At 41.5% G+C, this 22,317-nt stretch overlaps 1 protein-coding gene across 1 annotated transcript in view; it reads right to left on the bottom strand.

Annotated features, from left to right (window-relative positions):
* The window catches only part of chrm2a (cholinergic receptor, muscarinic 2a), a 72,330-nt gene that overhangs the window by 44,076 nt on the left and 5,937 nt on the right, over positions 1–22,317 (bottom strand). The window contains exon 3 of the mRNA XM_010751726.3: positions 178–327. The gene's annotated coding sequence lies outside the window, so the exon portion shown is untranslated. The remainder of the gene's footprint in view (positions 1–177; positions 328–22,317) is intronic.

Here is a 22,317-nt window from a genome sequence, read left to right as displayed (position 1 = left end):
ATATCATAACTCTGAAAGAATGATACAGACAGTGGGTGCGATACCTCGATACAATATTTGAACAAAAGAGGGAAAAATGAGTCAGAAATCAGAGCTGCAGGAGGAGCTTATCTCTTTTGGGGTTTGACTTGGTGTGAGTAAACACTCACTCCTGAGTCAGAGTGTGTTAATACTTACAGCGGGCGTTAAACAGTCCGTTGGGCTTTCTCGCACTTGGATGGCATATTCGGAGTGTTTGTGTTCAATGTAGCACCAGAGAGGCTTGTTTAGACAGAAGGAAGCGTTCGATGTTTCTGGTTCCAGCTTCATGGTTAGTAGCCATGGCCGCTGTTAGGGGAGAAAAAAGAAAAAAGAAGAGATGAGGCTAAGAAATGTCAGCGCTGCCTTCAAGTCATCCCAAAGACCTTTTTTCCAACAGGACATTAACACGCCCATGTTCAGTGCCATCTGTTTTAAAATGATTTCTGAAATATCTGTGTGGTTAAGGTCAGTTAATGTTCATAGCGATGCCAAATAATATAAAGTAGAGGTTTTCGTGCAGGGAATTGGATGATTAATACAACCCTCATGTCTGTCAGTTCATAAAATATGAAGCTACATCCAGGAGTTCAAAGACTGGAAACTTGGCAAGCTCGGAGCTATCCAAAAAATCTGACTGCCATGCCTCTTTAAAGTCCATTAATTAGTTATATCTCAGCCATTAGCCATATAAAAACCAATGAAGTTTTGGTTTTACAATGACTTTCTTGGTCTTTACAGTATGCTCCTGGTTGTAGCTTAATATGAGAGTAGTGTTGATTCTCTAGGACTCTGATTTAAGCATATTTCCCAAAATGTGACTCTTACTTCCAGGGTTGGGAATGATTGTAGTCAAAGTTGGCAAACAAAACAAAGTAAGGAAATGTTGTTGTTGTTGTTGTTGTTGTTGGATTAAAACATAAGAATTCTTGCAGAAATGTGGCACAAATGCAGATTTCTCATGCAAGTGCAAGTCCTGTGTGTCTTGCACCTTCATACTAGTCACAGTGAAACAGAAAATAGTGTTGTTAGGCACCCAGAATCCAGTAGCTAACTTCAAATGTAAACAAGTTATGATTGACAAGAAGAGAAATTTAGAATTTAAAAACATCTAACAAGACAAATTCATGAATTTTTCATTTATATAGTGTGTATAATCCCCTGCATTGTTACTGAATAATGACATTGGAGGTAGCTTCCTTAGGGATTCTCCACTGGTCATCCACGATCTGAATTCAGTGATGCTGTTTAAAGGGTAGAACAGCTACATGGAGTTGACCTGGGGGTTTCAGTTCTCACTGGGTAAATGATACAGTCATCAGTCCCTGCAGACCTGTAACGCCCAATATACATACCGTACACATCCTGCATGACAATCAAAGAAAATAATGGTGGCTCAGACTGCCTGTCACTATACGTGCACACCCTGTATGGAAGCCACGGGCCCTTGAGACCATTATCCCAGAGTGCTGCAGCGCGCTCAGTCATATTTCCACGAACCGAAACGCCTCATGTTTAAATGCAAATTTCAGCCGGAGCACCTTGCAGGAAGCCACAGCAGTTTAGAAATCTCTTTACCTAAGCCTCGCACGCTTATTAAAAACAACTCTTAACAAGCCGCTGTTTATGTCTTCGGCATACGAAGAGCGCGGACGGAACAATGTCACACCTGCTTTTGAACTGCAGGCGGAGGAATGACTGCAGAAGTTTTTTGGGGGGGAAAGACGAGAGCAGCTGATAAAGGGATAAATCCCGAGGCTGCAGTGTTTAGTACACAAAGCGTGTGCGGGTAAAGAGATGCAGCGTCATGATAACAACTTGTGTTTACGGCATGTCACGGCGTGGACACATTACTGTCTGCAGGACGCCATTCACTGTTATGACTAATCACAGAGCTCGCGCCTTTTTGACACGTAACAGCTGCCTGGAAGAAAATGAAGGATGTTTGGGCAGAATGCAAACACCAGCAGGGCTTTAGTGAGTGAAGGATTTGGGGGAAAGCTGGAGGGTGAAACATGTTGAGACTGGTGTGACGCATCGCTGTTGTCTGACAATACATTGTCCAAATGATTTCCCCATGGTGGCGAATCTGCCTAATGATCTTTGTCTCTGGTGCTATAATTCATTTATTATGCTAATAGGAAAAGCCGTTAGTCTGATCAGACGCTGCATAAACACAAGTGTACTTCAATGTTCCCTAATCATGTTGGAAGAGGATTAGCAATTCTGCCACGTTATAAGATGACGAGAATTATTCATAAAATTGTCAGATGGTGATAAGGGTTTAAAATATCTAGTCTCGGACGCGGATGGCAATCTCCCTCGCTGATGGGCAGTCAATTTCTGAGAATTCTGATAATGTGCCGAAAGGTGTGAGATATACCGCATACTGATTGGCTATAGGGCGGCGTCACATAAGATTGAGTTTCTTTGCTGCTCTAAGCGGCGTACTTTACTGTAGGTGTGTGTGTGTGACAGTAAAAACGTCCATCAAGGTTATAAAGAACAGTGTATGTTCTCCCAAGGCGCAGCCTGACCCGGGCTGCTGTTTTTATCCGCACTCTATCACCTTAATCTCCCAAGAATTACCTCAGCCTCAGGGGAGGCATGGGGGGGCTTTTATTAAATAAAGTGACCGACCTGCGCAGCAGACTGTCATCACCGAGGAGCCGTAAACGTTGGAGAGAACATGCTTGTTGAGCTGCTCGGACCATAAAATCCTGAAATGTGTCTAAGCCTTGTGAACTTTGTCACTCGCCGGTCAGTGTGCTGGCTCCTGAGCTCGAGGAGCGCTAACTACAGTTTCTCTGTTTTGTTTCTAACTACACAAATATAAGAGTTTACATTTTGGTGGCTGGGATCTCCAAATTGAACTATTCTAACGTCATTATTGCGTGGACAATCACATTTCTGTTCTTTATCCCTCTGCTTTCACACCCGTAATCGGTTCCCTTCAAGATTTATATTAAATCTGATGCCTTCGAGCTGGCTGGGCTGCCAACGAAATCACATTTACATCCGATTACGCCACTGCAAACAAATTTTGTAGATATGTTTTTAGTGCTGCCTGATGGTGAACCTTATCTCCCAGATTTATGCAGCTGAATTAGCGAACTGGTGTTTGTCGTCGTTGCATCCCTCATTGTCTCATAGCTCTGTCTCATCTTAATGTTGCTTCTAAATGTTCTTTGGATAGCAGCTTGTCTCTGTTGAATTCGAACAGTCAATATCATTTCATATTCAGAAGTCTGGCACACTGTGTTGGATGATGGTTGTAAAAACACATTGGGTAAGAGGGCTTTAAACTGATTGTTCATTAGCATCAGTGAGTAATAATGATAATTTGGATGTAGCATCTGTCAAACTTTTCTTTTTTTAAAGCTGCTTCTGTCAGATGAATCCAAGTTTTGGCAACATTGTTGAGCATACTTGGTTCTTCAGCCTATCTCAAGTGATGTTTACATGCAGCGTTACTCACCAGAACACATACTCAGTGTGTTTTCTTCCTCATCCGGCATTAGCAAAACCTTTTTTTCTAATATTTTATATTTGCATCTATATTTTCTTCATTTTTTTTTGTTTGTGCTCCTTTATCAGTGGAACAATATGAAGCTCCATGATGCCACTAGTGCTCAGAACTTTCCTTCAAGCATTCTTTATAATAGAACAAATCTCAAAATCATAGGAAATTTATTTTAGTTTGTCAACATTTACAACTGTTGCCAATTGGAGATATTACCTCGTTAAACTCTCGAGCTTCTAAGTTTGCGTGATTCATTACGGTACTGTAAATACACACAGCTACAATTTTTATTTTATCCTACTTTGATAAGATTCCTTTCCTGTTTCATGTAATTGCATTTCATTCATTTCAAAATGGTAATACAGATTCAAAGTAAGTCATTCCATGAATTTATCAGTTGTATATCATATGGATTGTGACAGTAATCAGCTTAGTCGTCTCGGAGGCAGAAATGCAAAAGACTGATGCATTTCCACCTCCTCATTAGTGAGATTTTGTGGTCTTACATGATGTTTTGGGATGTTAGTCAGGAAAAACAAGCCATCACTTTTATTGAGTTTGTGATGAACGTCTCATTTCTTTGCAGCTCTGATGTAAATAAAGTCGCCATGTCACGGAAGACGACAAACAGTAGTCACGGCAGACTTCCAGAGAGAAGCCTGAGTCATGTGGCGGCCCTGCAAATGGTCTCGCTTTTATTATGAATGTGGTTCACTGTGGGTAACCTCTGCATAGCAATCTAATCAAATTCCATAAAGCAGAGGACAGTACATAGAAGACAGATGTGGCACGCGGGTTATGTAAAATGAGAAAAGGTGCACGCCAAGCTGGATTGGATATCCAGAGATGAAACCATTCATATCACATTTTCAGTTATCACAGCCTCACCTCAGGACACCCCTCTGTGAAATTGCTGTTTTTATGTCCGGCCACTTCTGCATCTGCACAAGATCCCCCTAAGAGTGCAGTTTCAACTGTCTTATTACAAAAACATGTTCACACCGCCATGAACCGTCGGAAGACCTCATCGAAAAGCATCGGCGATAAAACAAGCCTTCCAGTGTTTCCATTTTTAAATACTCTGAAGGGGAACGTCTGTAATGCAGTTTCCTAGTACTTGGTGTCCCCTGACTGCAGCTGCCAGGGCCCTCCTTCAAGTGTGGGCTGCTGCTTTTATTGCAGCATCAGCATTATGATGGGGGAGGAAAGGGAGGGGCTGCTTCTCCATGTCTGAACCTGGTCATAGATCTCGGTGGACATCTACACTGGCTCTTCATTATCTGCTCTCAACCTGCATCCTAGCTGGGTTGCCATGTGTCTGGATGAAAAGCCTTGATTATGTAACTGTCTGAAAGGTTGGCTGTCAGCCTATTTACAGGCCGATGCATCACTCTTCCACTGGCTTCGCATCTCTTTAGAATATGTGGGACCAATATACAACACATGATGGATCTGTATGCATCGATGGCTGGTAAATGTTTTCTGTTTAACCGCCTGCTCTGATCGATCAAGGAATCAAAATAACAAGTCACTAAACATGCATGGACAAGTGCCAGCGTTTATTAAACCTTGTATGTTGACTAATGTGGACATCGCTCTTTATTTGCAGCGGGTGGATGTTTCAGCACCTGCATATCTAGCCAAAAACGTTTAAGCTTGAGGGACACGGTCAACAGCCGAGCTGCAAATGCACAGACATCCCGTCGCTGTGGGTGTCGCCCTTGATGGATGCAAAACCCAAAACCAAACAAAGAGAGTGATTAGTGGATCTGTTCAACCTCAGGCCAGAAGGATCCTGTTATTAGACCGGAGAGTTTACTTAGCTATTTGCACTGGCGTCTGCCTTCCTCCTGTCCTCTCCGTCTGTAGCACGTCCCGACACAGCGTCGCTCAGAGCTAACGGCACTAATTAGGGAAACCACCAAAGGATTATTTTGCAATGAGTGCACAAAGGATTTTGCAATTACACTGTCTGTCTTGATTCTATAACAAGTCATTTGTGCCAATCATCCAGTTAAATCTCTAATGTGTAGACCCAAGTACTATAGGTGAGTACAATTTTGAGGCATTTAAACTTCTTTCTTCCCCATTTTATGCTACTTTTATTTATTACCAGGCCAACATATCAACATATTGGTACCATCACCACTCACAAGTCTTGTCACGGTGGCTCAAAGTCAGCAGGGATAAACATATTGCTACTTTTCGCAAAGGATGCAAACACATCTTCCGACGTCGCGTTTCATAATGCAGCATTCTCGCGACTTGAGTCTCATGAGCGATTGTACTGTTTATCATCGCCGTGTTTATTAATTCCTCCGAATGCCACAACATGATATGTATCCAGATACCATCCGAATGTAATGATATTTTAATGAGTTTGAGGCTTCGCTGCACTCAGAGCTGTTTTTCAACAGATGTTTATCCAAACGAGAACGAGCTGGAAAGTCTTTGATGTAGCCGCCAACGTCATTACAATGGGTTTTTCCAACCGCTGTGTGAAAATGTATGTTTTTGTGTTAAGCTGAATAAAGAACGAATAAAGCAAATTAATTTGTTGTTGTTTTTTCCCCCTTTGGGCAAGTGTGAGTTTTTGATCCAAGTTTTGTGTATGTCCTCTGTTGGGAAAATTTAATTTGGTGAACTCTGTAACTATTAAACTTTGTTTCGATCTGTAGCCTGAGCTAAAAACTTGCCATATCAGAAGTGTTTGCATGTCTGTTAAAGACACGTTTATTTGTTGGATCTAACCAAACATGGATCATCACACCAGCTCTGGCCGCAGGGGGTAAAGTGCGTTCCTCCGATGCACCATCAACTTGATGAACTCTTGAGCTTTGCCCCACAACAGCAGTCCAATTTAATCTTTTTGCCCCTTTAAGCAAATCCATCACCTGCATATTTGCAGAAATTCATTTTATCAGCTTTTCAAATCCACACATTTGAAATGTTCTTTTCAGTGGAAATCACTTTCTCAGCCGGGCTCAGAACTTTACACAAAGGATGAACAAAAGATCTTGACTAAAAGTTCAGGGAGAGGCTTCAGAGAGAGGATAAGATTCGAGCATACACTCCGTGAGATATAAAGGTTAGCTTTGCACATTACAGCCAATCAAAACCTCCAGAGAATCCCTCACAAGGAGATTAGATGAAATTCCACCGCGCTTTGATTTAACAATAATCTTGATGACAAGTGACTGGACCCTTTCATATCATGCCATTGGGGTTTTTAATCATACGTGCCTGGGACTGCATTTTAAAGCTCCCAGTCAAGAGGTGGAATTGACAGAATCCACGGCGGCTTTGTTAGACTTCTTTTCACTGTAATATAAAAGATAGAGGTGAAGTAGGACAGTATCTCTTCTAGGGGTTTGTAATTAAATTCACAATGAAAGGGAGACTTACAAGAGGTCCGACAGCAGGGAATATCTCTGCAAAGAATGTCACGTAAATGCAGGTCAAGCGGACGTTGTTTGCTCTCTCTCAAAGATCTGTTGGTGTCATTTCTTTTGTTAAAGTTTGACATCCTCCTTCCACATACTGGCAGTCATTTTGTAGGACATTGCGTGAGTTTTCGGACAGCTTGAAAGGTACATTTAGGCCTGCTCTTGATCACCATAATCCTATTGGAGGATTAGGAGTATGAACTTGACTTGACAGGATTTCCGCAGCTTTTCAAATCCTATAAAATCCCTTATCTGATGTTAATGTTGCGTACTCCGCATACTTTTCCTTTCTTTTCAAAAAGATTTGCATGCACTATCGGCTGGTATGACTTAGAACATCCATTATGTTGACACTACTTCATTATGAAGTGACGCACATGGATCCAACGCAGTCCCCATGCTGTCGAGCTTCTTGTCTACAATTTACTGCTTCCTCCCATGGGGTAAAACACTCGAACGGTGTTTACAACAGTTACAGTCGAACAATCATGGATCAGGGAAGATCCACGCAATGCCAGATTCAGCACATACGTGCAGCATTAGGATTGAAAACATGTAATCCATCCAGCTATGCACAATGAGACACTTGTCTGTCTTGCTTGTTGTTTGTCCTCTCTGTGTCCTATTAATATTTACATTGAAATCAATATTAAAAATATCTAGAATTCAATACATTAAAATGAGTTTCATCAGTAGCTTAACCACATCAAATCAATTCCACAAGCTTCAGTTACTAATATTATTAAGCTGTTTTTTTTTCTTCTTCTCCACCGTGATTGGATTTAGCTACAGCCTCATTTAGTTATGTGGAAAAGCAAACTGAATTACCAACATGTCAGTTCATCTAAATGGATATTTCTGAAATTATAAATAACAGCTCGAGGGGGGGAAAATACAAAATCAATAAGTAATCTTTAGCTAAAGAGCTAGCTTTGACGTATCTCTCCTGCTTTAGCCAGCTGTCATAACTTTTGTGGCATAATCTTTTTTATGAGGTCAAAAAGCCAGACTGTATTTTCAGCATTTTTGCTTTGCAAGGCAGAATTTCTCTTTTTTTTTAGCCCACGTGTTGTGTTATTAAAAAAAGAAACCTGTGGGTGCAGAGCATCCACAGGCTCACCCTCACTCCATTTACCTGGTAAAGGGAAAAAGACAGAGCTCACCTTCCCCGCAAAAGGGGCAATGAATGTTTCCAGGTTTATTTTCTTTCACGAAACCCTGATTTCATATATCAACCTTGCACCTCGCCTCTCCTTTGCTCAAATTGTGAAGAATTTATGAACTCTATGATCGCCTAATCTGATCTCAGAGGACAAAAATATGAATTACTCTGGATCGGTCTTTAATTTTTAATTTTAATGTCTGAAACAAAAGATAATTATGAGTAAGCATCAAGGCTGAACATATCTATTGTACATTAAACTGAATTTAAAAAGAAAACATGATAAAATGTTTTTAGAAAATATTGCTATCACATTTTTTCACAGGGTGTGAAACCTCTCCTAAATCCCTCTGCAAACCATCTCTGGGAGGTAACATCCAGTGGTCCGCTCTAGAGTAATAACAGAGCATTTCTTTGGAATTGATTTATTTATTTACTTATTTATTTTTTTAGTGTTGTGTTTTATCTCGGCCCAGCAGAATGGCTGCGCGCTGTCATAGAGGGCTTTGCCGGTGAATTGAAATTCTTCAGTGCAGGTGTGGAAAGCGGCGTGGTGAAGAGAGGCTCCTTCACTCCTGCACTCCGCTGATAACTTTAACATCTGACCATGCATTGTGTTCAGGCAGCCGGTCTTATGAAAGCATGCAGCCAATGCTTTCCTCCAAACAGATTCACGCTTTTTTTTGTTCTCGCACAGGCTTTTGAGTTTTTGGGAAGGAGAGTGAACTCTTGAAAAAGCAAATAGATGTTGCGCGGGTTCATTTCCTGCACGGAGCAGATTAATGAGCATTTCTTATCAGCGATCTGCTTATTTCGTTGGTAAGTTGGTGGAAGCTTCAGACAAATTGAACCGCTCGTTCTGAGCGCGGAGTGAAGTGAATTCCTAACAAGATTGGCCGCCGCCGTGGTCAAGTTTTAAACTATTATTTCAAATAGTCAGCAGTTTATATTCCTCATACTGAGGTTGTAACAAACGGAGAGTTCAGGCGCACAACAAATGGCTTCATAATGAATTAGTCAAGCTCGGAAATGAAAAATTCTTCTGTCAGCTGGATGGCAGCAGGTTTTTCTCTCTTCTGCTACGAGGAGAAAAAACGCTTGCATGCTGATTTTGGAACTAGGTTACTGGTCACTCGTGTTCCCACTCTTTCTATTTTCTCCTGTTCTTCTCTTGGTCTGTTGGTGTTTGCTCGATGATGTTGTGTTTATGGAGCGTTGTCGTATTTCCGAAAGCAACTGTGCAATTAAAATAATAACACACATTTTCTTTATGGGAACATTGTTTTTATTCTCTCCATGCTTTGACCTTGCTCCTGCTCTGACTGGTTACATAGACAACCAACAACCCATTTCCATGCAACCAACAAACCCCTCCACCACCACCACCCCCACGCCAATACCAATTCCCGCCTTCACACTGCGGCCATTTTCCGGAGCGATTTTCAAGGGATAATAGCACTCACAAATCATCCGCTGGGCAGTGGAGCCCATGAAATTGATGTGCCTTCATTTCAAAACAATGGAGGTGCCTTATGAGGGGCCTCATGATGTCATAACTTTAGTAGCTGACAGGCCAGGCAGGTGTATTTTGGCCCCGGGATGGGCACCTGGCCAGTGAAAATCCAGCCAGGACAGCTTAATCAATCGCTGTATCGAGTGAGATGGCAAGACTGTGGTGTAAGCAGCCGCCGCATGCTCAATCACATTCTCTGTACTGAGAAAACTGACAGTTTTTACTCGGAAAACCAGGCCTCCTTATCTCCCCAGAGTTTAGTAATGCTTCACTGTCTACCTGTCTATCCAACAAAACAGTCCAAATAATAGCAAAGAAACTAAATTGTCTCGAAAAAACCTGACACAGATGTTAAATATGTCAACACCATTTTACATCCCTTTCCTCTCTACACAATAGGCTCTACCAGTAATAGTTGAGTTTTGTTAGAGAGATTGAGTAATAAATTATTCATACGGCCAAGTGAAAGGACGCTATAAATCTCTGGAGTTTTCCAACTGTAAATGAGTGGGTTGGGCATGAGTGGAGCTACCATCCTGATTTGAACGCATTAATTAAATTAAAATGAATGAACTATATTTTTCACAGAGAAAACTTCAGCATTATCCATCAGACACATTGCCTCCTTTTTTTTTTAAATTAATTCCTCTCGCACTCGTTGACATTTTTCATAGAAGGTGCACAGGTTAAGCACACCTCCTGTGTGAAAAGATTAAAAAGCCACTTACATGCTAAAAAGAATTATGGATGACTGAGGAGGCATGGCTTAATTGGAAATTGATTGACTTTGGCCACGTTACACCTGGTCTCATAACATTTCACATCCCTCATGCAGAGGGGGAGTTTGATGCATTTTTCAATAAGCGGCTCCACGGTAGCAGAACCCCCTTCATAGCGGTGTGTCTCTCCGTGGAGGACGTTGTGTGGATGAAGACATGTTGCCTCAACAGATCCAAGCCATTACTTCAAAAGAGACAGGGTGGGGATGATCTTTGCATGACGGATGCGGCTCTTCGAGCTGTGAACGCGGAGGAGCGAGCTGCACCTCATATCTAAGTTTCATGAGCCATTGCCCTGAACCTGCCACAAACAAAAACCACACCGGTGTCAAGAAAGCGGAGAAAAAGAAATCATCTCCTTCTTTTCGAAGATGGATGCCTGGTGTCATTCTCTGGAGCTATTTATCACTGTGCAAGCTTGGCGATTTTCAAATTCTCACATTAGATTGGGAAGAATTTGGTAATACTGTCAGTGCTTTGAAAATGTATTCCTCTTCAAGTGTGGCTCGAGCACAATTATCATCAAAGCGCACACGCTCTAAACTGGGTGATGTTGCCACCATTTGCAATCTGCCTGTAAGCAGTGCTCGCAAATCGCTTTTATGAAACAGGCTCCAGATGTTTAACCTAATTTTCCCCAGCTGTTTTGCAGTTTTGTCACCGAATCAAAGATGCAGGGAATTGCGTTTCGACAGCAGACTTCTCTGGTAAGATAACCACATAAAACTGCAATAGGGCAATTTTTAAGGCTGTTGTTTCCCTGGCAGGAATATTTGAAGACATCAGAAAACCCATAACCAGAAGGTAGGAAAATGCACACAGCACACACATTTACAACCTTGGCAGATACCTAAGGGTTGAAAGAGGCAAAAGCTCCAGGCAGAAACTCTTATAACCGAATATAGAAGCCACTGCAGTAGAGCTGTCGGATGAGGTTCTTTTAATGGCTTGTGCTCGAGCTGTATGGTCAATTGAAAAACCCAGATGGTGTCAACTAATCTGGGATGCATTTCACTAAATCTGCAACATGAGATCATTTCCTCTTGCTCATTCTGACGTTTTTTTGCCCATTTTCACTGACACATTACACCGTATTTTGGACCCAGGCACTAACATGCAAGAGTTGACAGTTGGACTCACAAAATTTATCTGCAATTTGATGCGAAGCGACCAGAAATCGCCACCATTTACAATCTGTATGTAAGCAGCTCACACAAATTGCTTTCGCGAAACGACTCCTGGATAGGTTTTTCTTTTGGCTAATGGCGATTTTCACTCCTAACTCAGAGGTTTTCAAACCCCTGGGCCATGGACCGATACGGGGGCCTTAGAACACGTCCTACTGGGTCCAAAGGTAACATTTGATTTGGCAAGAAAAAGCTGAATAATAATCAGATAAATGGCCTCTAACTAATCTATTTGAAGGTCAGAATCCCAAGAAATCTACAGTGCATGTCGTGTGTCTATGTTTTCTATAACCAAATCATATTTGAGACATAGCTGGTTTGGAATTTAACTTTAGGTATGAACGTTTCTTCATCCAGAGTAATAAAATTTACTAAAGAAGGTAGGACATCCATGTATTTTGAATTGTTTTTGTAAATTGTATCCTTTTCATTAGTGGATCCAAGCAGACAAGCCGGGTTTATTAACATCATGGTGGAGGTTTACATTCAGGGTTTGCCTCAGGAGGAACGTTTCAGACAGATCTAATATAGTTTGCAGTGCTTAAATAGATTACACATGAAGCCATGGGAGAATGAGTGGGTATAGCAGACAAAAGGCAATCTTTGTGAAGGAGGCAAGGCAATGCATGGCTGCTCTACAGGCTCCAGACAGACAGACAGAGGCTGACAGGAGATACGTGGGGACGGCGGATTGAGGAAACTCCTCTCGGGTTGCTTATGTACGTCAGCCGGGGTCAGTGGCACAGCAGTCCTCAGATGTAAATGCAGCTAAGCACAGTGGCAGAAAGACAGATGCACACACCTCTCCATGAACAGAGCACATCTCTGGCTGTCAGATCAGACCAAGGAGGTTATGGGAGGTCAGAGTGGCAGAGCAGGAGCAGCCAAGACAGCTTGTCAATGCCGTTGACAACCAGATGGATGAACCAATACGTCAGGGAGCTACAGTTCTACTTTCCTGTTTATTAACACATCTTAATACTGCACTTGGACGTGCCCCAAAATGCTTCAACTGGTTTTGGTTTTGCTACGAGCACACGTTAACAGCTCATTTGAACATTCCCTGATGGGCAAATTTGAAATTCTATTTTCTCATATCTGTAATCTGTCTGCAAAGCATTTCTGCTCCCAGATCTCAGTCAGTGCCGCGGATCTGTATGTGCTGTTTATTGGGCTTGGTTGGCTCAAGCTGGCACATTCATTTGTCACTGCTGTGCGTCTTGGAGCAGAATCTGATCCCAGAGTCAACATTAACACGGCTTTTCTAGGGCAGCAGCTTCATTATTGAGCCCGGGCATGGTGAACCAGACCATTACTGCTCCAGAGAGAGAGAGAGAGGGAGAGGGGGGCAGTACACGGAGCGAGAAAGGGGAGATGGAAAGATGAGAGGAGCGAGGATATAGGATAAGCAGAATGATGAAGTGGAGAGAGGGAATGAGGGAGTGTGAATGAAGGATGCTTGCATGGGGACGGAGGGGAGGAAAGGAGTGACCAAATAAATCACCAGCCAACAGATAATTGGACGAGCTGCACTCAAGGGACTGTTGCAGCACCATGAAAAGTGACACTGTGATTTGCAATTAACTCCAAGAGGAGGAATGGCAATTTAGTTCCCTTTGGATTAATTCCAGAAATGTGATACCTGACAAGACGGTCGCCGTAATGAATCTGTTGGGCTGCAGGAATCATTATTATCATTTAACTTGTATGATGGCGTCTCTCTTTAGGGAGCAAATATCTCGATCTGGGAAGCAGAAGACATCAAATTGTACCTGCAGGCAGACCTGGACACCTAACAACTCACAGCATTTAATATGTACGAACATGTACTGTACTGGCTGTTTGTCACTGGAGATGTTTGTATGGTTTATACCCCCTTAAGTGCTGAGTAGCTGAATGCTCTTTCTTTGTCTCTATAAAGAAAGTTAAGTGACCTCAAGGACGAGATGATTCATTCAGGCTCTGTGTCTTTTGGTCAGAGTCATCTCGACATGGCCATAATTACGGCACAACACACAACCGCACTCAACAAAAGTGTAATTTAAAGATAGGATCGCAGCGATACAGGGTTAGTGTTCGATTATCTACAAAAATAAATGTGTTTTCTTAATGAGGAAGTTTGTCTGAAGACACAAAACTTTCTTGTTTCGCTCAATTTGAAACACTCGCGAGGGACTTGATCGTAATTGTACTGCAGTGGAACAAAATGTCAAGGTCACATTATAGTCTTTGTCTTTTCTTTGTCTAATTTATGTAACTTCCTCCTTTTTATAATGAAAAGCAGACAAAAGGAAACGGCAGGAAATATTAAGAGGGAGTGCGAAAGAGAAGACGATGCACATTTAGTGTTGGGCAAAATATCCAGTCGTTGATAATAGATTATAAACACTTCTATCTTTTTTGGGTCTCTAATTCTAAAAATGCTGAAATGTTTGCCTTTGTTAGACCTTAATTTGTAATGTATTGGAAATTACCTTCATCTAATTAAAAGTGGTCTGACTCTTAATTACTGCGATTGGGCAGCTGGAGCAAACATACTTATACGCATTTTTCTCACAATGGATGTTGTCACTGTGTTTGAAGCAAACCTTTCTAGCACATCTTCCGCTAATAAAACTCTAATTACAGTAAGACTCATTAGGAGCTAAGAGATTGCCAAAAACGGGGTCTTTTTAAATACAAAATAATACACTCAGCACTGATCACTGGAGGCTGTGTCGGCTCACGAGTTGAAAGGTTGTCTTGCAGAAAGAGGATCTTCAAAGTACCTCTGATCAGCGACGCTCACAGTTTGAAAGGTCGTCTAAAAAAATTGGGAACATTTCTGATTGAATAAGGTCTGCGAGAAAGTTCCACCGCCGCCTAGATCCAATCCATTTAAATCTTAATCATTTTAAATAAAATGTAAAATGTACATGCCACTTTAATGTACACGTTTCACCTTCCACTTCATGCAATGATTTCACAGCTTCAGATTTAGTCTTTCGGCTAAATGCTATGGTACACGAAGCTCAGAACATGGGACTAATAAAGAATTTGGCCAGATGTGAAATTAAAATAAAGGAGTTTTTAATTTATGCATCTAGGCAAAGCAGTTTGCCAACTCTAGAGGCATTGAAGGCTTAAGCTTCAATGCTTTCCTTAATAAAAATTCAAGGATTTTAAAATCTGTGACTAAGCAAAGTGTAGGAAGTGCCGTTTTCCCTTTAAAGGATACTTACGCTTTAGCTTTTAGCACAAAATAATCAGCCTCAGTCTTATTCCACAAATAGCAAGAAGCCGAGTCATTTGGCAGTCCTGTCCTGTCCTCCATGCTAACAGCTTCCAATTATCAGGCGGCTGGGGAATGAGACCTCTCTGATTTAGCTATGTTGGGCAGTATTGATTGGCCTGGGAAACTGTGTAAAATTGGAGAGAAGTGGGATGACCTTGTCTCTTGTACTCTTCGTCTGATTGACAAACAAAGTAGAGACGGCGGTGGCGATGTACCTGCATAGCAATGCTCTCAGTTTGAGCTTTCAGGTCGTCTAGTTAAAGTGTTTTTTTTTTTTTTTTAAAGCCACAGTGAAATTAGTAGCAGTTATAGTGTTTTTTGTTTTTTTTTAAGGGGACTTGGGTTTGATTTCAAGAGATTTCATATTGATTTAATCAAAAAAGACTCGGCCATCACTAGATCACTGGATAATCTCATGGATTTTAAGCTGTAGCTTTTCGCCACCGACCACTCCAGTCATCAAAATAACTGAAATTGGACAACCCCCACACAATGTATTGATTGATATTTAGTAAATACAACCGACACACCTTCAGCCCATGATGTCCCATAGCTAGCTGCTACAACCTATGATCTAATTCTCAACTCAACTCAACTTTATTTATAAAGCCCTTTAAAGACAGCCACAGCTGACACAAAGTGCTGTACATAAAAAAATAGAACATGAAATATAAGACATATATGACAAAACATAAGAACAATAAAAAAACAATAATAAACAATGTAAAAATAATAATAAAGCAGAAACAGTAAGATGGTCACTCCAAATGATGTTTAATTTGGTGAATGTATGTGTACGCCTCCATGTGTAGGGTTAGTTTTTAAAGCAACTTAACACCAGCTGAAAATGTTGTTTTATCAGATCTCTAACCACTTACCTTCATACAGTGATGTAGTGTATCCAAGTACACAGAGGCATCACTGTGGTATTAAAAATGTTGGGTGTGGTCAAAGACTTTCAACCAGATCGGGGCGGTATTAAGCCATTAGTTAATCTATACAGTTAACTAGAATCTCTGATAGGTGACCCAGCCAGGATGTCATACTGTACTGACACACCTCGTAGTACACTTATACATCACTGCAGCAAAGTGAGACGTTAAAACACTGGAGGTAAACAGTGCCAATGTTTCCAAGGGGAGTTCAGTTACTTTTTAATCTCCTCCAAAGTGCCTTTTGACGTTTACTAAATGATAGAATAATTAATTCAGCAGCACAGGGTAAGACCTTGGAAATGTTCACTGTGTCTTTAAGCTCGTTTCATATGTCTTTTCTCTGCTATGACTGCTTTGTTTGTGAGTGGGCTGTCAGAAAAGGGCCATCAGAGAGTGTGAACATAAGGGCGGCCGGTGCCTCACACAGTGAATCTATCCCACAGTCTGTTTGTGTTGCACTGACACAGTGTAGTCTCTGGACTCTGTCAACAGTCCTGTTCCTGTCAAGTCAAATAACAGCATTTCAAATGGGCTCCCCACTCTGGTATGGTGAGCAAGCTTCAACCAGAGGCCAAAGAGGTCCAAAAAACAGTTTCAGGACTCGAGCATGTTTCTGCTGCAGAATGCAAAGACCAAGTCCGAACAAATTCCACGACACGCATGCACGCAGAAACCCGGATGACCTAGAAGTGCCCACTTTCCTTCCTGCTGGCATTTCTTTCAAATGTCAAATCATTCACCCGGAACAACTTCCACAGACCTTCAGGGATCTTCTTGGATAATGTCAAACCAAACCATGAATCTGTACAAAGCTTTGGATAAAGTGCAATGACCACTGGCTTCTCATAGTAAAGCCAGAGGGGGAGGAAGTGAGACATCCAGGTCTCGGATGACTCAGTCACGCTGCACTTAACAAGCGTACATGTAATCTCAGGCTATGTTTTGTCTCTTAAATAACCCGGTCATGTTAATCCAGTGGAAGTATCTCATGACCCCGTTTCCTCATGCAACTTGGAATAACACTATATGTCTGTATACTCTGATTTCCCCGCAAGGCACCCTGCAAAAGCAGTTGTCTTTTCTGAAGGGGAAAAAGACATCCACCAAATACCATCAAACGAGACAGTGGTATTTACTACCATTATCTGTGTTTCATCTCACGTTTACGTTTAAAAAGACAGCGTTAGACAGAGTCAATAAATCGAACCGGCTGACCGCATAAAAGGAAACTACAGTTTACGATGCCTCGGGGCATTAAAAAAAAAAAAAACACACACACAGGATGAACCCAGTCATACCTGAGGCAATAAACAGGTCCTCACTTGCAAAAGCACAGGAATAAACTGAGAGCTGACACACAATCCAATAACAATAACAGACAATGATTGTCACTGGACCTAATAATATCGGCTCAGGATGGGATACATAGCTCTTCCACCACCTCACCTCGCTGGCTCAGCTAGTGCTGTAGTGTCTCTCTGTGTGGAGAGAGGAATGTTTACCTTTTGACTTGATCCATAGTATCCAGGGTCAGGACCTGGGTTTATCTGTGGAGTGTGTACACAGCGCTGAGCTCCCTGTCAAGTCGTCTGTCTTGGAGCTGGCTCTAATTCTTTTTGTCTCTGAGATGTTTGACACTGTTCTGGAAAGTTTTTATCACCTGTGCATAGAAATTTCTGAACCTTTCGCCTCAATTTCAGCAAATATTTTCTTAAACTATTGACTGACTTGCTCTCTGCCAGTGATAAAAATCTGGTTTCAAATAGCCTTCGTTTTTATTGAAGCGGAAAGGAATTGAATATCCTGCCACTGCCCCCACAGTGAGATATATCTTTCAATGTGAAATGAACTGAGGGAGAATCGGGTAAATGGACCTGCGTTTGTCACAGGGGAGCATATTTCCAATTCTTAGGAAAGCCCTGGGACACATTTTTCTAGCAGAGAATAATTAAGAACGTAATCACAGAAGCGATTTATCTTCTTTACAAGTATCTCTAACTTGATTGATGCAATGTGGTTTAAAATACACAGCTGTAAGGAGTCAATGATAATCAAGCACAGCCCTTAGGCCAAATCCGAAGTTGGGGAAAATATTTCATGTGCTCCTAAAAGGAATATTATTTTTACAGCAACGATTACAACTAACTCCAGCGTGGCAACATGCTCACAGTTTCACAGCTAAAACTAGCGCACTAAACACAAAGTACAGCTGAGTCTGATCAGACAAATTACTTTTGATGAAATAACTGATTACTTAAAATTCATCCTAGGGGGGACATGAATGTCCCTATACCACATTTGTGTCAATCCAACCAACAGTTGCCCAGACACGTCAGTCAAAAGCATACATGTCAACCTCAGGATGATAAGTTGGAGTATCACAAAGATCATTAGGATTAGGATCATCATCTTGGGACCATGAATGCTGACAGAATTTCATCTAGTATTTGTTAAGACGTTTCAATCTGGCCCAGGCAAGAACGATAAGAAGTGGTGCCTCGGTTTGGCCATTATCCAGTTTCAGGCAGGTCTGTAATTAGGACAGCAATGCCTTCTGGAGTTTGACTTTTATTGCCTATTCACATGAAATCAGCTACCAGCAGCTGAAAAGTGGATGGATTAATGCTTATACTTATAATGCATCACACATGCTATAGTAAAGTCTGGTTAAATCTACCAAACTCTCAGTGGGCTTTTCATGTGCATCTATGCTCAAATAATCACCTCGGGCTTCTTTACCTGTCTAAATCATTTTAAGACACTTTTTATATTTACAGTGGCTTTTGCTTCTCAAAACAAGCAACACCTCCTGTCAAAAAAAAAAGAGCAGTAAGCTTGAATTTTGTGCCCTGAAATACCAAGTGCTCTTCCAGTTGGCGAATTGCTCGTTAGTGCTCCCTGCCCATGAGAAGAAAAAAAAACCAGTCACACAGGGCTACTTCAAAAAAACACCCACGCAAGCAGCATCTGCAGCGGCACAGTGAGATATTAAGGCGCCCTGTCATGTCGGCGCCGTTTACAAGAACCTGTGACACCGACCTGCTGCTAAAGTTGCAGCACAAAAAGTAAAAGAGTAAAAGTGATCACCCCAAAATTTCATTCCTACGTTTTTACCCACATCGCCAAACAGTCTTTGAAATTTTAGCGTTTCTGTGAATGTGTAGGTGGAAGGAGAAGCTCGACATACCTTAGGCTGCCTGGCATTTGCAATAACCCCCCCCCTGCCAAGGTCCAATGAGAGCAGGCAGGCACGCTGAATGTTTTATTGAGCCAGCGATAATGTCCGAGCCAGAGCTTGAAGAAGCAGGCTGGAATTATCTGGTGCTGAAGCTTAGAGTAATTAAGAACAAGGGAATGGACGCCCGACATTATTGCTGGATGAGCAGCAAGATTGAGGAACACCTGGGGCTTTTGGAAGCAGAGCACATTCAAAGAGATCTCCAGAGGTTTCCAGGGTAGTACTATAGACTGCTGCTGTCACAACTGAGCTGCTGTTCAGATTTTCACAATGATTTTAAATATGCGCTTCTACGATGCTGGCATGAAATGGACGATGCTAGGGCATTTTTTTCCTGTTTTCCCATTCAGTGCTTTTAACATATTCTATAAACAATTCTTTTTTTGAATGCAGTTCAGTTAACTATGGTGACTTGCTATGGTTAAAAGCAGAAGGATAGCTACGTTATTTCCTGATTTTATTCAGATCTCCAGTTCACTATGCAAATGATTTGTCATTTCTGTTTAAACATACATATACTGAGAGTTTATTAATATATCCTGGCATGATATATCACAAAACTCTGACAATGTCTTTGGGCTAAAAGTGGAATATCAACTGAATGAGAGCACTTCCAAACATTGCTGTTTATTTGCATACCGAATATATTTTACTGTCATCTCTTACCAGAAGTCAGACTTCTTAACAACAGCCTAAAAATGATGACACGTCTTTAAAACACTGACCTGACCCTAGTCCAGAAATCCAAACAGTTTGTGTGAAGTTGTTTAAACTAGGGTTTATGGCCAACAGAGGTGTTTGGATTAGAATGTCCTCAGAAAGGTGAAGAACAAATGTCTGAAGATTTGTTTTTATTCATCAGTTCAGTTACTTGGATGTTCGTAAAGAAAAACACATGAAGTATGAATGGATAAATTAGGAAATCTGCATTTTTGTTTGTTTGAATTCTAACTCTAAAGCCGCTAATCGATATTTTATGCATCAATAAAATACATCGTGACGATGTCTAACATAAAAATGTTTGCCTGCGCATTGACAAACTTACAAATAACCACCTGACTCTGCAGAATTTTAGTGTCTTTCAGCTCATTGTTTTGGTTTTACAGCCCCACAACTCTTGTTCGGATTAATTCTCAATGCATGACAATTTCAGTGAAAAAATGTAATGAAGTCCCATTGCATGCTACCTGCCCCGCACCAAACAATTAGTAAGTGACTACCTGGTGAACATAGTGAAGCTATAGCAGCCAAAGAGCCAGGTGTTTTTTTGGTAAGGACCAACAAATGAGCTTAAAGGGGAGTAAATCAATGCTCTTGTTGTTCCATATCTGCTGGATGTATATGTTACTGTTTGCTAACAGGTTCTCCATATCAACAGTTGTTTCCACCGCCCCCAAGTGGCCAAAAAATCACTTAACGCAGGTTTAAAATAATCATGAAACTGCACAATATCTCCAAACTGCCACTGCTGCCTTGACTGGGCTTGAAAGAAATGTCTTCCTCACCCTGTATTAACTGACTTTTTGATCCACAGACTGACAACAAATCATAGCTCAACGCCGCTGCTGTAGTGTCTGCAAACACTACAGTGAAACACGCTGCTTTCATGTCTTATACACGTCAAATTCTTCCTACGCGTGCTCCACAGATCGGTATTCAGTCTGAAATGCGGGTCCACGCGGACAACCCGACTTCAGGGAGCTGTTGAACTGATTCCATAGAACAGACTTTATGAGCAATTACAGGGTCACTGAATCCATTTGTATGTTGATGAAATATGCTGACACGATGCTGTAAGTAGTGCTTAGTCCATTGATTCCGAGTCTTTTGTTACAAATGCAATTACACTGGTTTGTTTCGTCTAACTCTCTCTGTCTGCTAGATAATGACCTTAAGGAGGAATCTCCCTCCTCCCATCCTTTCCAATCAATGCCACTTCGTGCAGTGGTTTAGTGGCACTTCATATTGTAAAGCTCTGCAATCACTCAGCATCTGATAAGGAGCACAGCTAAAGGATACACTAGCCATTTGTCCCGCGGGCTGAGCAGACAGCATCAGCATGTGGAAATCTGCATGCTCTGAATGCGGTTACAGTCTACTACATGGATATTTAAGCTCACGAAGCCATATTTAGATACATGAGTCAAACACATGCTCATCCTGTCATTCTTTTCACTGGCACACCCTCCATCTACTCACACACACACACACACACACTTGTACGCTGGATGTTCACTGTTATGTAAAAGCTCCTCACAGGATCTCTTTTCATCTCTTCCACCGAATTTCCACACATTAGCAGAGCCAATCTTCTATTTCGGCTCAATTACAGCTTCCTTCAATGCTACATGGACTTCCTCTTCCACACGGGGGGCAAAAATAAGCATTTTAATTGCGTAAAAATAAAATAAATAAGTGTGTAATGGCAGAAAAAGAAAGCGATTAGAGCGGGGAGCTCAGTGCAAATAGAGGGAGCCTAGTGCGGTTGAAAGCGTGATAATTAGACGTTCCTTTCTGTGTGCGCCAGCTACACAGATTCACTAATGTGCACTGTGCAGCCGCTCTACAACCGAGAAGCTTATAGGTCCATGGAATGAGGCACCCCAACCGGCTAAATTTAACTTTTTTTTACAAAAGCAACCTCGCCTCTAACACGGTTTCCACCGCTGCCAAAAGCACAGATTTAGGAATATATTGTGCATTTATGTATGAGCGTTGGCATGAGTCTCTCTCCTCCTCTCTCTCTCTCTGTCCTCCATGTGAGTGAGACCAAGAAAGAGTCGTATATTCTGTTGCATTCTCATGAAGAGAAGTGCAAAAATCAAATCACACAAATCTTTGCTTCTCAAACGAAGATTCGACAACAGATTCTGATGAATAAGCTCCATGCGTACGTCACTTCGCTCTCATCTGCATTAACCAATGTGCCAATAAGCAATATTCATGCATAATCGCTGTTTAAGCATGATATCCAAATCGATACGTGTCATCATTCGCTGTCACAGTCAAGCACACTGACACCTCCAATAAAAAAATTCTATAATATCTGCATCTCTAATGTAATATCTATAGATTGAGAGAAGGATATTTATGAAAGGGGGGAAGAAAAAAAACCCAGAGCCACACGTCTGACCTTGGTAAACCTCGGAGGGCTGGCAGAAATTGGAAAAACAGTCAAATATCTGTTCAGTCACAGTGCATCCAAACCTCATCCATCAACATCAGGCCGTCAAACAGGATGA

This window comes from Larimichthys crocea, chromosome XX (genome assembly GCF_000972845.2).
Source record: "Larimichthys crocea isolate SSNF chromosome XX, L_crocea_2.0, whole genome shotgun sequence".
Lineage (NCBI taxonomy): Eukaryota > Metazoa > Chordata > Actinopteri > Sciaenidae > Larimichthys > Larimichthys crocea.
Note: the sequence above shows the minus strand (reverse complement) of the source record. Positions and strands in the feature narration are given on the sequence as shown.